The following is a 14,755-nucleotide window of genomic DNA, read 5'->3' on the forward strand; positions in this document are numbered from 1 at the left end:
GCTTTTTTATGCATCAACTTAAAAAAGTAACATAAGTATTAAAAAATTATTACTGTGTTCTGCTTGAATAATAGTTGGGAGAACTGTCAACTATGTGTTTACTGCACTGTCTATGGAATTTTTTAGAAGTTAGAAAATACACAGCTTGACTTTTGTATGCCTGGTGGCATATATGTATCTGGTGGTTAGAGGGGGCAAAACCACTAAAAAAACCTTCTGATTCAGAGACTGATGAAGTCTAATACAGAAATCACACATAAAAAACAAATGTGGAACTCAACAATGACAAATTTGTTGTCAGTGTTTAGTGTCCTTATCACTCAGATCTTCAGGAATGTCTGAAGTCGCTTCTGATCTCAGTGAAAGAGGCTACGCCACCCAAAATTTGCTCTCTATGCCATCACTGTAGCTATACAAGAACTAATTACACAAAATGTGAAAAGCCTACTTGTTAGTACATTTACAGTAGTATATTTACCTCTTTGACTGGAGGATTTCTGCCTGCTGCTTTTGCTTCTTTTATTCCTCATAAGGAATTCAGTTTAGAGAGGGAACACAGCTCTCCAATAAAACCATAATAACCACTATTGCAAACAATCTAGTAAAGGCAAAGAGATTATTCGATATACTTCTCTTTCACCCATTTATCTTTTCTACTAGCTCAGACTTCTAAAACTTGAGGTTAGCTTGTGATGAAACTAAACCTAAATCTATAGTTTTCTCTACAGCATGTTCAGCATTTTTATGTTAAAATTCTTGTGCCTTTTTTTTAATGTTATTGCCTTGTTTTTATAATACAGTTTAATTGAAAGAATATTTTCTCCCTTTTTTCTCCAACTTTGCTTTTTTCTTCAGTCCTCGTGTTGTGATTCCCTGGTTGTTCATATTTACTTCAAACATATTATTAGCAAGACTAGATGAGAGAATGAGAAAGATTTCCATAACTGCTTCTCTTTTTTTGATATTCCTGTCCCAGGTAGTCTATTTCTACCTTTCTTTTGTCTATTTTTAAAATTATTTTTATTCTGATACTGTGATATTTATAGTTAAAAAAAAAAAAAAAAGAATTAGGAAAACTGTTTATCTTCCTATTGGCAAGATCAACCAATTGGCATCTACCATACTAAACTTGAACACATACTATTTTTTTTTCTTTTCAAGAAAAAAGGATGTGTTACATTTGCAGAGCTGTGGGGTTTAATCTGCATTTGGCATTACTTTCAACATTCTGCTCTCAATTCACGTGCAATTAAGTGTGTTCTAGGCAGCAGCAGTTGTATGATACATGTGCAGAGATAAATTTCCATTTTATAAATGTACTTTTAAATGCTTTATCACAGCTCCTAAAAGGCCTGTCATGGCTGAGTTCCTGTTGCACTTAGTAGTAAAGAAATTGTGACCCAAATGACAATGTCTGCTTCAATGACTTCGCATGTTAACAGCATTTAAAAAAAACCCCAAAACATTGGCTATATACATACAAGGCCTTCAGGGAAACAAGGAGACAAAATGTTGGATATATCTTCTGAGTCTTTTGTGTGATATTTCCTGTGGAGTGGTCTTGTCCTTTGATTCAGGCCTAGATTTTACTTTGAGGACAACTGAAATGGTGCAAACCAGGGCCAAGGAGAGAGCTAATGATTTTGCATTACAGGCTTGCTTCCTGGCTATTTTGTATAGTAGTGCACCATTAGAGACCAAGAGGAGTATGTGCATCTTTCTCTATGAAAATAAGCTGTGTTTGAAAAAAACCACAGAAAATTTTACTTTCAGCATGGCTACTACACATGAGAACTCAGGCTTTCCAAACTGATAGAGAAATAAATGGCATACAATTAATAAGTGTTTTTTTCTTAATCCAAGTTCCTGTCCCCGAGGAAAAAAAAAATAATTTGAGCCAGGCAAAGTGATCTAGTCTCTTTGATAGAGGTTATTCTGCGAGTCAGATTATGCATCAACACTACCACAATTTTGTCTCATATTTTAGAGACTCTGTCCCTTTGTAGAGATGCCACTTTGCTGCCTTTTCCTTCTTTATGCTGTGATTAAAATGCTGTGTTGTTTAGACTCCAAGTCATACAAAAATGGCAAAGCATCAAGCCTTGTAAGAGCACTTCAGAACTTTGTCAATGCAGATTCTAGGAATGAAGGTGTGTCTGCATCAGGCTGTCTGTAGCTCAGAGGTGTAAACTTAATCTATAATGTCCTGCACATATGTATGATCTATAATGTTTTGAGACATAAACGCTGGAATTTTATGGGATCCTCGTGCCTGAAGCTGGCCGTGCAACAAGGTTGCAAGACATAATAGGTGCATAATGACTGAACCATGGTGATGAGGTATGACTCATTTAGCCAGACAGAAAAATAAGTTCTGTTTGGTTTTATATAAAATTACCATTCTGTGTTCTGTACTCTGCGGCTGGAAGTTTTCCACAAGTCTGTCTCTTAAGACTTATTTCGGTCCAACCAGTGTAGGTAAATGTAAACTTGGCCTCAAGCACAGTCTTGAAGGTTATATAGATCTGGCCTTCAGAAACAAAATATTGATCCATATGGGAATATTTCAAAAATCTAGAAGAATGAGACCATAGGGGAGGTAAATATAGCTGAATAGGTCATAATTACACAACCTTTTCTGGTTTTCCATTACATTTAATTTTCATTGACCCTTTTTTTCCAAATAGAGTTAGGCATAAGACAATTATTTTAACTTTTTTTTTTTTTTTAATAGGAGCTGCTGTCTTGTGTCCATTGTAGCAGTTTGTCTATGATTGTATTCCAACTAAACACCCTGATATCAGTTACTTTGGAAACAAAAGCAAGCAAACAAAAAGGCCTTAAAAACCAAGCAAACAAACACTGTATTTATTTCAAAGTTCAGCATATGCTTATCCTCTTTTTCTAGGGGGTGAATGAATAAAAACTGAAACAATTGGATGTTATTTATTGGTAGGAACACTTAAATGGAAACTAAAATTGTTTTTGAGTAGAAGGCTAGAGGCATAGTATTATTAAAGGAATTGTAACTCTTTGTTGGACTCAAGAGACCAAGTCCCCAACCCCTTTGAATTTGGAATTTTAAAAAGTCTGGGGGAAAAAAAAAAGAAATTAAAATATTAGAAGGAACACTCATCTAATGTTGTTCAATATTTTGCTACAGCACAAGGAAGGCCCTGTGGCTGAAGCATTACTTCTAATGTTATGTTCCCTTTCTAGATTGTATTTTATTAGTGTTTTCTTTTGTACCACAGTGTGAAGGGACATAGAGCTTTTATCTTTTATTTAAAATTAATGAGGACTATATTACTTTACTAGGAAAGGGCATCAGAAGAAAATCTTTTCCCTTAGAAAAGGAAACACAGGTTTGTAAGCAGATTTGATTTTCAGTTCTGGATCTGCCTGGCTTGTTAGGTGACCTTAGACAAATTCTTTAAAGTGCTTGTGCTGAAGTTCCTGCATTTTTATGCTATGCTGATATTTGCAAAGTAACCTCTTAGGTGCATTGCACACCTTCTTTAAAATCTACATTGTGACAGCAAAAATTTAAGATAATAACATGTAATTTTTTAACTAATAAAAGGCTCTTGTCTCCCTACCTTCCATTCAGAGTGCTGAAACAGTATCTTGTAGCTAAAAGACATTGTCTTCTAAACATTTTAGACAACGTTTGGTAATTTGAAGTTAATGGCTCTCCAGCTGAACCTGAGACAAAGTCAGTTTTCCCCATAAAGATTCAGTTTTGGAATATGCTTACCACTTCATATGATGCTCCTTTCATTACTGGATAAAAATGTAGGGATTTTCCCACACTAGCACCTGGGAAATTCCTCAGATCATCACAGCTCTGACAAAGGGAAACCCTATCATGCGAGAGATCCCCAAGGCTGGCTGAAGTAAAGTGTTCATCCTATGAAGACTTAAAAGTTAACCAGACTTTCTCTAAACTTATCAAGTGACTTTTGATACAGTAGCTGCAGGTGACTTTCTCCTGTTGTACAAGGTATTTGAAAACCTTCTTCACTCTCCTGCAGACATCTGAGACCCTGGGACTGTATGTGTGAAAGGTAGGACAGCAGTCTGTCCTTCTCACCTTCCCTCCTCACCACCCTTTCCCAAACATACTGTTCTTGCCAAAGTCTCAGCAAACACTCTATGAATTTCTCAGGACCATTAGGTGTTCATAAAAAGTATGTTAATTGAACAAATAAACTCTTTACTTCTATCAAACGGAGCACTCAAAAACTTAGAAAAGCTCTAAACTAAGTATTTTGACTGATTTCTTTTCAAAGTACCCTATGCATTTAAACTGGTCTATTTTCTAACTTTTTTTATAGAAGTCTCTTTCATCCTGAATGATGCAAATACAGAATAATATATTTATTCAATGCAGCAACTCACTATGGTCTTCATCACAATAAAATTTGGGGCAACTATATTTAAGGGAGATTAATTCTTACCTATGTGATAAAGGTAGCCAATACGTACTCACCATAGGATAACAAAGCAAAGACACAGAGCAAAGCAATCTGAATGGGGGTAATAAGAAAACTACAAGATGACTTATTGTCCACATGACCATCTTCCTGAACCACCAGACAGGAAACAAACCAGTTCAAATTAAATTATGTTTGCAACAGTTTGTTACCCCCCAAAAGATCGAGCAGATTCTTCTTTCCATGTGATTTGCCTGTTTGAATTTCTACAGCTGTAACTATACTACTCTATGTGGCACATACCACAAGAAAGCCCACGTTCTTCACTCACTCATCAGAAAATGGATAGATCATCACAAGTTGTCCAAACTATGTTTTATTTGTGTGGGAATTGAATTAATAACAAAGAAATGTAGGAATGATACATACTCAGCCCCTCAGCTGATATGGAGTCATGACATGTGGGTGAAATCAGATTTGATAACTTCAGAACAGATATACTTTACAGTGCAGATGAAGCCTAGCACAAGAGATTCAGCAATCTTATGATTTAACAGAACTCATATTCATTTACTTAATTTCATTATGAATTTCCACTTTAACAAAGTTAATTACATGTTTCTAGTTTTCCTGAAGTGAGGGCCATAGCCCCTAATTACTACAAAGATTAGAAGAAAGCTGCTCATTAACAAGGTCCATTGGTATTCGGAATGTCTGATTTCATTGTATTGGGGAAAAAAAAAAAAAGATCCAGCATAGGTCAATATTCAACAGAGATTTAGTCAAAGCATTTTGCATAATATAGTAACTTTTCATCAGTTCCTTTGGAAAACAATAATAACAGTAATAACAAGAAGACTTTAACAGTATTCTGTCTGCACAGTAATTTTTTTTTTACACAATTATATATGGTACATACATATGTTCACGGAATGACCCTAACATTATAAAATGCAGTCATGTAACTTCTCATCCTCATTCAGAATGGTTTTGTTCTTTTTATCAAGCAGTCTAGTGTCAAATGTCTGAAAATTGTTGTTTTCTAGTCTATTGGCAAAAAAATTACAGGTTTTTATTCTAACATATAAAGGGAAGAAAGTGCCAGAAACCAATTTTTGAGATACTATAATCATCTTGGTTTATGACTGTTCTTATTAATCTAGATGCTCTTGTTATTTCCTATTTTTTCTTTTCTGAGTTTATACTTCAAAAAAACATTGCAATTTATTGCTCACAGAAAACTGATGTTCTAATTTTCTTTTCATATTTATTTGTTTTATTTTTGTCTTCATTAAATACTAAGCCATATTGAATCATCTGACTCTTCTAGGTTACTTTACCCATCTCTTTCTACCCAGCATGAAACTCAGCAGGGTTTACAAAATAAGTGGAATCCCAGGAAAGGCTTAATCTTTTTTTTCTTGCTTATGCTGTTTTGCATACTTTCTGATTATGTAATTATTATAGATATTTTTTTTCCCTTAGGATTTTCTTTCAATTTGCAAAGGGAAATATTGCTTAGGATCACTCTGAGAGTACACTTGAATAAAGTCTGGATCTTCAACATATGTTTAATTCAGCCATTTATTTACTTAAAGGCACATCTTACAAAGAGAAATCCTTAATAGCCACTGCTCAAAAGCATCTAACTGAAAAAAATTACAAAACCAGCTGAACCAGTCCTCTACACTCCTTGGACACAGGTAGTTTGATACACTCTTTCAAGATGATGTTTATACTATACATGTTACAGTATATGAGAAAATGGAAAGCAAGCAGGTTTTAGGTATTAGGAATTCAGAGGACATCACTGACCTTTCTAATCCAGAGTATTTTATCCATTTGTGATACACCTTTCTTTTGTTTGTGAAGAAAGTAAGTTTATTCCACCATTCAGGACACACAAGGACACATGATTCATTGTGCTACTGGTAGAGTCTAGTGAAGACAACTGTGAACAGGCAAAGGCTTTCTTGAGTGACTCAAAAGACTGATGTTAGTAAGAATTTCACCAGAACAAAAATTCAGCAATTAATTTAGGGATGGAACAAGAATTCTGAAGACTTTTGAAGACATTACAGAGGTACTTTTCAAATGTGGAAAACCAGTGAAATGTCCAAGGAATTAAGGCTTCCAAATGAAGATCACATTTTATGCTTTCAAAGTGATTTTTTAAAAAACTTTCTTATTGAAGACTTAATCTTCAGAATCCTTCTAAAATAATTTACTCTTTTGTACTCCTCATAAACCTGAGGACTTCACCCATGAACAATATTAACCACTCAAGTGCATTTATATGCATTTTCAGTGTTTTTACCTTATAATTCCAAATGAAATACTAGGTATTAATAGAACTGTGGAAAGCCAAGTATCATTCTAGATTTATAATACTATAGGGTATTAAGGTATTCCCTCATATATATTTGGTGGCAGATTTCTACTAAAGAAATGGAGGAAGTTTAGATCTCCTTTTGAAGGGATGAGAAGCATTTGGAGCATCCCAGAAGAGCAATAAGAGCAATATTATTATTATTGTTTTATATTAATATTTTAATTATACTTGGGGATTTTTTCCTTAAAAGAATCACATGAGGGAAAGCACTCAATCCTCCATTATAGAAAGTCTAAGAAAAGTTAATAAATAGGGAAAAAAATGTGGTAGACAAATATGATAAAATGCACTGAAAAATTACATCCTTTCTGTGGCACTTTTTGAGATTTTCAGATTTTTAGCAGCAAATATTGTCCATATAATTCTATGGAATTTTCAATAGAAGATCAGAGCTCGTCTGCACTGTTGAGAAATATCTAAGTTAAGAACAACTACCTTTGGAGAAAAAAGCAGTATAGTGAGGTCAGAAAATCTTTAAAACTAATGTAGCTTGGACTATATTCTATTAGTGAATCTTTACCTGCCACAAAAACATCTGGGTTTTCTGTGTGCAGGTTACACTAGCTACAGCACACATTTAGACTTGCTCTGAGCATATAGGTGATCATTCTTCTTGTACCGCTAGTGTTGAATTAAAATTTCAAACATTAGACTCGCTCTCTGCCTTTCCACCGAATGTGTTCCATGACAAAACAGTGGTGTTTAACTTGACCAAGAGCAGTGAACCAAAAGCAGTCAAGACTGGACAGAAGTAGCGTGGTGCAAGTTGTGGGATTATTTTTATAAAAGTCTTTTCCTGTGGTTAATTTAATCTCCAGCTATTTTCTTTGTTCAATACAAACAGTAAACATTTCAGGTACGCCTTATAAGTGAATACAAACAGAAACCACCATTTTCATATTCAGTAGCATAGACATTTTTTTTTCACCAAATATACACCAAATGACCAATCTACACTGAGTGGTTGATGGCAATTACTTCTGCAATTAGAAAAAGATGTTACTAAAATAGTGAACCTCATTAGACTTATCTGCATGAAGTATAAAGTAACTATAATCTTAGAGAAACTCAGAAAGGAACATATTTACTTGGGTCTGCATTAGAATAATTTCAGTGTCATGCATCAACAAATTATATCCTTTTATGTAAGTCACTAAAATATGGGAACACCACTGGTACTATTTTGCATGTGCTATATCTCCACAAGTAACCAAGAAGTTCATCGTATTTACTAAAAGAAGATGTGTAAGCAGGTGCTTCTGAATTGTTATTTTATGAATAAGACATTTTAATAATGCATTGATTCATCTCCATTTATTGTGTAAATACATGGCAGAACATTATGTGTACAAAGGAAAAGCTTCACACTTCTTACCAAACAGAGCTACAAAGACCCTGCTGTTATCTGCAATCTTAGTAACAGTTCAGGGTATGCCCTGTGCTAAAGTCATGCCTGTGCTTCAAATGCTCATTATTCATCCTTCTCTTAGCAGAGCAGAAAATACTCTAAAAAGGCACACTTTTTTTTTTTTTCAATTTTATTTTAATAATGTGAAATTTTAAGTAATTTACTAGGTATTTTAATGAAGACAGACTCCTGTACAGGAAGCTAACAAGAAAATGTGCTTTTCTTTGTTATTTTTCTTAAATAATAACCAGCACCCTCCCAGTTTGCCCCCCTAATTTGCAGGTTAGGAAAAGAAAAGCCCAGTTTCTGATCTGAGGATCGCTTCAGCGCATTCAGCTGCTTAAAGACAAGTATGTACAAAGACCGTGTGCAGATTTAACACCTGGGGGATCCTCCTCCAGGCTCAAACGCCAGTTGGACTTCCCTGGCTCCACGGGAAGACGGTGCTTGCCAGCCCCAACTCACGGGCAGGTTGTCAAGCTGTGCCGTCACCTGAAGGATGCCGGCATGCTGGCAGGCTGTCACGCAGGGCTGTGGGGAGCAAGGCGCCGGCAAGAGGCACGGTGGAGCAGGGCGCACGCAGACACAGCCCAGTTGTTCCTCAGACAGAGGAGTCTCACCTCAAGGATGGGGATCACCTGTGCCTCATTCTCATTCTGCTCCAAGGAATGTCTGACATAGCTTCATGGAAATGCCTAATTTCAATCCGAGGACTCTTTTTTCCAGCTGGTTAGGTCCCTTTGCCTTGATGTTTATGACACTTTTCTAGAGGTTATTGGAACTGCCTGAGCAGCAAATTCAGCACAGCTCTCCAGTTGGGCTGAACAGACTTTAAACACTGGCCTCTTCCATTAAACCATGGGTCTTTGAACAGATCTCTGCAAAAGGACGTGTTAATTCCTGCTGCAGTTTGGGTAGAGCCAGATTCGGCAGAGGTGAGTGGACCCACATGTAAGAACAAATCCCTTCCTGAGCCTGAGATACAAATGCTGAGCTTGCCTGGGAGCAGAGCGGCACGTACCTCAGGAAATGGCATGCAGGAGATTCAAATGCTTTTCAAGGTTAGGTTTGCAACAGATGTGCAACATTTGAATGGGGACTGGGTACATACAGACAGATATGGGCCCATCATCCTTAGTTGAAATGTGCACTAAGGAGAATAATATAAAATTCCCCTGAACTTTTATTTTCAGTGACCTGCAGGTGCCACTTTAAAAAGATTTTAAAAATTCTTAATTCAATTGCATTTAACATGCTTGTGCTGACCATCATGTTATACACAGTAAATGAAATATCATCTCTTAGCTTGAAAAAATCCCCACACCATAAACCAAGCAAAAAAGTAACAATATTATCCCTAAAATGACATCCCATGCAACGTGACTGAGTTTGCCTCTCTGCATGTAAAGCACTAGGGTGAGCGAGACTGACAAGCATTATGCATAATTCTGTATATTTGACAGATAATAGTGCTCCTCTGTGTGTGTACAAGTATGTGTGTGTGTGTGTTATATCATTTGGAAAAAGCAGGAAAGCAATTACTTTATCAACAACTCAGAATTAGTCCTCTTTCCTGTGTTTCCAGTTTGGCTGTTTTAAATAAATAGTTAATACACAAGGACAACTTGTTCCAGATACTTTGCCACAGTAAACCTTTCACACAGTTCTCTTTTGTATTTATGCTGTTTAGTACTATGGCACTGAACAATGAAATGAGTTCATTATTACCCAGACTTTTTTTAATATCGTGCCTCATCACTTATAGGCTTTTGGGTGATGGTTAAGCAATTATCTTCAATCTATCAACACGCAACCGTTTTGGTACAATGAAAAAGCCACAGAGGTGTCTGGTTGGTTTGTTCATTCTTTTGTTTTTAAAAAAAAAACCTAAAAAAACTTAGCCTCACACTATGCAGCATGACTTGAATAGCATAATACTTCTGTGTTAGTTTGAAGGACTTTGTACTGACGTACCTAAAACATTGAGAATATGAGGGTTTCTTTGTCCTGCCTAGAATAAAGGAAGATACCAATAGCACCAAAACTCCAATAAAGTTTATCTGTCCCTTTCGCTTCTTGGCTTTCCCAGTGTCAGGAACAGGGAGAGAGTCCCACCCTGCAGCTGTCGGATACGGGGGACTTCTGCCACCTCTTGGCCTCCTCCCTGTTACACCATGCAGCGTAGCAGGAGGAATCAGACCAATTCACAGAGGTCATTCTCATAATGCTTTGGACTTGATGGGAAGTGTTACTTGTCTGTTGTTTTCAACTGCCTGTTTGCAGGCAGTTCAAAAGCAGTGGGGGATAGTAAACGCAGAATGCCTTTTCCAAGACTCTGCTGGCTCTTTTCTATTTACACAGTTTCTGTCACACTTATCACAATGGCATCTAAGCACTTTTCGGTGTTAAAGATGACAATTACACTGATGGCTTTTCAAAACCTATTGAAGCCTGCCACCGGTTGGCACAGCTTCCTCTCAGCTGCTAGATACGGGCTAGGAGATTGCCAATAATTTCAGAGGCTGACAGACCAGCAGTGTTTCAGCCCAGGGATTACCCAAATGTATACCCCTTTGGCTAGTGTCTCAGTCTGTCAATTAGAAGATTTCATCTCAGAATGCTTCTTCATGCCAATTTTAATTGTAGTCAAAAGCTGGTGTGTGTAGATGCAGATGCATAACACTGTTACAGTTTACAAGACAGCATACAACAGTGGGATAAAGTAGGTGAAATGCCAGATACCTGTGGAAAATTTACAACAGTATGAAGCTGCATTGAGTTTCTATAACATTATTTGAATACAAACAAAATAGATGTAGTAGGACCTTCTTCTTCTCTTCATTACACTTGTCTTTCAAAAATAAGTAAAAAAAAAAAAGCAAATTATTTGTAGCCTGTTAACCATCTTTTCAAATTGCCACTCACCGTATGTTAAACAAATTTGTCTTCGGGGAATGCAAACATTTTCATGAAGACAACAAAGGGAACTTTTCCTTCTCTATTTATCTCCTGCATCCATCATCCCTGTACCTCAGTAACAGTATTCCAGTGCCATTTAGAAAGTACATTCTGCTAATCAAAATGCTGATTTCCAAATGCTATCCTTCAGAGATTCTGAAATGTCTAGTTATGGAGTTAAGAAGTTCGTCTTGCCATGTAAATTTATGTATGAGAGCATTCAAAAAATCTCTCTCCAAAAAGTTAATGATCCAAACAATGACAAGTTAACCTTCTTCACTCAGCAGGATATGGAAACGTGAGGAAAGCAGGGGTTTAGTGCCAATGGGCTATTGTCTTAGCTTGTATAAATTTGCATGGCTTTATGAAATCCACACTTACTTTCAGGATCTGAGGGTATTGAGCAACAAGTTAAAGTAAGATATCCCATTTCAGCTTGCATAAAAAAACCCGACCCAGAATGATAACATAAACAAGATCTCATGTATTAAGTATATTAGGAAAGCACACTGGATAAGCCAATACAGGCATTTTTTAGGCATCTCAAAGCTCATATAATATCCTTGAGCCTTGATTTATTAGGAACCTCTCCCATTCACCACGATCATTCAAAGCTTATTGAAAGTGGCCATGAAATAACATCAGCCAGCTCCCTCAGCCCTCGTGGGTGCATCCTGCCCAGCCCACAGACTTACGGGTGTCCAGTTTGCTTACATATTTATTTTTTAACCTGATCTAACCTGTTTTTTTAACCACAGTTAGGGTTTTCTTGTGTTTACAGGTATTTGTCCACAGCAGATTACTCTTTGGGTAAAAAGACTGGCCTTTGTTTCTTCTGTTTCAAGGCAACTGACCTTCCCCTGAAATTGCATTGGAAACCAAGGCTATTTACTCAGGACTATGGATGCAGTAGGCTGCAAGATATCTGAAAGACATCTGCTGCTACAGTGAGGAAAATAACAAGTACAGTTTAAGATTTCAGAATGCATCTAAAACCTAAACTAAGACCAAGAAACAGAAAGTGTATTGTGGCTATATTTTAATGTACTTGACACAGCTGCAGTATAATCTTTGTAATAAATATTATACATTAATTTATTATATTTGTCACAGACACCAGCCCAAATACAGTCAAGAGAAGTTTTGCTGCCAGATTACATGAAACTAGAGTTGCATCTTTTGTCTTTTGTGATCAAATATTTCTATATTCTGTGACGGGAGAAAGACAACAAGAATTAGTGTACATATCCAGAGAAATATCTTACTTTTTGTTATTTGTCTAGGCAGATTTATGACCTGTGCTATCCCTGAAATGAGAAAGTTCAACCTTCTTAGCGCTTAACATATGCCTACAGTGCTGGTAATACCATGGTTTTCAAAAATGTCCTAGATATGTCACCCTCAAACATAACGCCATGAACTCCCACTTGTTAATCTGAACTACTGAAGAGATGATGTCCAGCTAAGGCTGGAAAAAATAATAACCCTATATTGTTAGGGATGATTCATATACACATATGTATATATACAGTGTTTTCTGAGGAATAAATCCTTTATCACAAAAATTGTCTATGTTTTTCCTACCTATCTACCTACTTTCCTACTCTTAATGTTTTTAGGGGTATAAGGAAAAATTTTTGGCTAAACATGGAAAGTGCAATTATGTTATCTTTCTGTTTAGGTTTTTTTGGGGATAATTTTTTAGTATAATAATTGTTGACACCAGAAACAACAAGTTTTGTGATATTTTTGTAGTTTTATTTTTATAGGAGCAGAAAGAATTTGAATATTTGTTACTGAATATTTTCAAAGAATAATTTAATATACTACTAATCCATTTTAACACTTCTACAAAGCACATGAGATTTACTGAGAATAAATTAAAAATGTATACCATATTTTCTTCTACTCATCCATGCTGTTCAGTGTCTGAAATTCAATGCTTCCTTGTTTTTGTGGATATGGGGTATTTTTAGCTGGTTTTATATTTTAATTACAGATAGTTGTAGCAAATGAGTATTTCTTGGGACTTTAAAGATTTCTCTCAAGAGAAGGGGCACAGAAACAGTGCCTAGAGACATTTTTGTTTAAATTATAGTGCAATTAACTTTCTTCTATTTTGTAAAATAGAAATTGATTGAAATATTTAAAGAAATAACCATTGTGAAGCAGTAAAAAAGCCCAGATAATTATCTCTCTGAAGATAAATATATAGCACTATTTTTGAAACATTTTCTGAGGAGTATCAGTATAGTACTTTTCTGCAAACTAAAATAGTTATATGTAAGATTATTAAAATCATATCGCTACTTCATGTATCTTTTGCTGCAGAGCATGTAATTGTAATAGGAACGCTCTCTCAGAAGTACACATTTCATATTCAGGTGGGGGGATGGTTCAGTAAGACTGCTCTAGTTCAGATTAACAGGTACAGAACAAAATGTACAACCCTTCAGCAAAAGGAATTCTGGAGCATTAAACACCCCCCACCCCACCCCACCCAGTTCTGGATTGCTTCAGAGGTTGGAGCTGTTCATGGACCATGGTGTGCAGTAAAATTAGGGTCTTTTCAATGTTGTGTAATGTCTTCCTGACTGACCCATCCCGACTTCTTGTATCCCTTTCTAGACCCCATCTCACACTGAGGGGCTGCTCTTGAGCCTTTAAACACTTCTGTCGTTGTCCTGCTTTAAGCCCAGCCAGTAACAAAGCACCACGCAGCCACTTGCTCACTCCTTTCCCCGACCCTGCTGGGATGAGGAGAAAATGTAAAGAAACGCTCACAGGTCGAGACAAGGACAGGGAGGGATCACTCACCACTTATGCTCGTGGGCAAAAGACAGGCTCAACTTGGGGAAGAAACAAAATCAATTTAATTTACTACCAATCAAAACAAAACAAGGCTATTAGGAAGTAAAACCAAACCTTAGAACACCTTCCCCTCAGCCTTCCCTCCTTCCAGCTTCAACCCCAGGAAGGTGGATGGGGATGGGGGTTGGGGTCAGCTCCCCACACCTTGTCCCTGCTGCACCTTCCTCCTCAGGGGAGGAGGACTCCGCACTCATCCCCTGCTTGACCAGGGCGTCCCTCCCACGGCAGACAGTCCTCCACCAACTTCTCCGAGGCGAGTCCTTCCCCGGGCTGCAGGTGGGCATCTGCTGCCCCGCTCCCCTCCATGGGCTGGGGGGGACAGCCTGCCGCCTCACCGCGGGCTGCGGGGGCAAACCCTCCTCCCCTCCTTCCTCCTCACTGACCTCGGTGTCTGCAGAGGGGTTCCTCTCACATCCCACTCCCCCCACTCCCTGCAGGTTCCCCTTCCCAAATCTGTTCTCCCAGAGGTGCTACCGCCGTCGCTGACGGGCTCGGCCTGGGCCAGCGGCGGGTCCGACTTGGAGCCGCGGAAGCTTCCAGCAGCTTCTCACAGGAGCCGGCCCTGCGGCCCCTCCCCTGCCACCAAAACCCCACCACACAAACCCAAAACAGTCATGATCAAGAAACACTGAAAAAGTACAGCAATGCAAAAGGGAAGCTGGGGATTCTTCTTGCTATGGTTTTTGTCAC

Source organism: Buteo buteo, chromosome 3, assembly GCF_964188355.1.
Source record: "Buteo buteo chromosome 3, bButBut1.hap1.1, whole genome shotgun sequence".
NCBI lineage: Eukaryota > Metazoa > Chordata > Aves > Accipitriformes > Accipitridae > Buteo > Buteo buteo.